General features: G+C 34.9%; 1 non-coding gene across 1 annotated transcript; it reads left to right on the forward strand.

The window, feature by feature from the left end:
- The first annotated feature begins 2,075 nt into the window (after positions 1 to 2,075).
- Positions 2,076 to 2,182, forward strand: LOC112645674 (U6 spliceosomal RNA). Its single transcript, XR_003127184.1, has one exon. It is a non-coding gene; the product is annotated as a U6 spliceosomal RNA (small nuclear RNA).

The following is a 2,182-nucleotide window of genomic DNA, read 5'->3' on the forward strand; positions in this document are numbered from 1 at the left end:
CCCATGTGGGACTCTATCCCAGAAATCCAGGACCACACCCTGAGCAAAAGGCAGATGCTCAACTGCTGAGCGACCCGGGCATCCCCAACTCTTTTTCCTTTATAGTTCTTCTCCTCTCTTTTTGTTGTTATTGTCACAAATTACATCTTCATACCTGTGTGCCATCAACATAGTTGATAATTATTGCTTCATAGTTGTCTTTTAATTCATATAGGAATTAAGAAAATTTATAGACCAAAAATCTATGAACACTGACTTTTATATCTACTTATATAGTTATCTTAACTGGTATTCTCTATTTCTTCATTTGGATTGAGTTATTGTCTAGTGATATTTCATTTCAGTCTGAAAGACTCTCTCCTTTTTTTTTTTTTTTTTGTTGTTGTTGTTGAAAACCAGAACTCCTGAATATTATAATATAATATGGCAATTCTGGAGATCATATTTGTCCCCTTCCCCAGGGTTTATTTTGGCTACATATTATAGTTGTTGATATTCATTTGTTTAGTGGCTTTACTGAACTAATTTTGCAAAGTCTAAATCCTTTTTCATATGTGGTCATGGAAGTCTCTGTTCTATTGGTTTGTGGGGAACTAGTGATCAATAGAAATTTTCTTTATCTGAACAGAAAGCAATCTCCTAGTCTTTGCAGATGGTGTGTGTGTGTGTGTGTGTGTGTGTGTGTTGTTACACACTTTCAATACTTAGGAATTTTGCAACTATGCCTTAACTTTCACTTCCTGGTTGGACAGAGCCGAAAGTAAATCAGAGGTGAATCTTAGGGCCTTCTCTAGTAACTACTCATAAAGGTAAAAGTAATTTATTGAAGCTTTAGTTTTGGTGATAAAAGTATTTCAACACCTTAAATTATTATTATTCTATTATATCCTATCATATAATGGAATATACTTTAACTCTTATAAGCAATGAGTTTGCTGTTTATTTATTGTTCTGAAGTGATATCTATCATAAATTATCATATGAGAAAAGTAAAATGCTTTATAATAAAATAATGAAAACATGCAACTATATATACTTTTGTATGTTTGCAAATACATATATGAATCGTGGAGGACATTATGGAAAGATGTTCATCATCTTGTTTTAACATTGGAACTGGGTTAGAGGATGACGTGGAGGGAGAATACTGATTTTTCCCTGTACAATTAGATAGATAAAGAAAACATTTAAAATGCCTGAAGGGAGAGGGACATGTTGGTGGCTCAGGGGTTGAGCATCTGCCTTTGGCTCAGGGCATAATCCCAGGTTCCTGGGATTGAGTTCCTCATTGGGCTCCCAGTGGGGAGCCTGCTTCTTCCTCTGCCTGTCTCTGCCTCTCTCTCTGTCTCTCATGAATAAATAAATAAAATCTTCAAAAAATGCCTGAAGGTAGAAGGAAAAATACAGCAAAAAATTTTAAAAAGGTATTCAAAAGTAGCAATGTATCATAGTGACTAAGCTTGTGGACTCAGAAGCTGTCTTTGTGAGTACAAATTCATGCTTTCTATTTGCTGTGTTACATTGGGCAAAGCCTTCTAATGCCTTTTCTGATCTTATTTTCTACATTTAAAAAATATGAATAATTGTACTTCTCTCTCTATGTATATGTATATATATGTGTGTATATACATATATATATATTTAAGTTTGTTTGTTTGTTTATTTAAATAATCTCTATACCCAACATGGGGCTTCAACTCACAACCCCAAGATCAAGAGTCCCATGTTCTTATAATTAAGCCAGCCAGGTGACCCAAAATGCCACTTCTTTCTAAAATAATTTTTAAATTGTAGGCCATCTCAATCAGAATACCAGCATCAATTTTTAAAAATAGAATTGACTAGCTTATTCTAATTCTCAGTTGGAAGACAAAATGAGCCAGAAGAGCCAGAAAAGTTTTGGAAGATAATTACATAATGGCAGGACCTACCTTATCAAGAGTAAAATATTCCATAAGGCTTCTTCAGTATGGTGTTGGGACAGTAACACAAACATCAGAGATGGAAAGAATGGTTGTTTTGCAAATGGTGTGTGGACAGTTGTTACCCATCTGGTCACATCTCTTCTTCATGCAGTGCTCCCTTTGACAGCACATATACTAAGATTGGAATGATACAGAGAAGATTAGCATGGCCCCTGCACAAGGATGACATGCAAATTCATCTCTACCTCACACCATAC

Source organism: Canis lupus, chromosome 1, assembly GCF_003254725.2.
Source record: "Canis lupus dingo isolate Sandy chromosome 1, ASM325472v2, whole genome shotgun sequence".
NCBI lineage: Eukaryota > Metazoa > Chordata > Mammalia > Carnivora > Canidae > Canis > Canis lupus.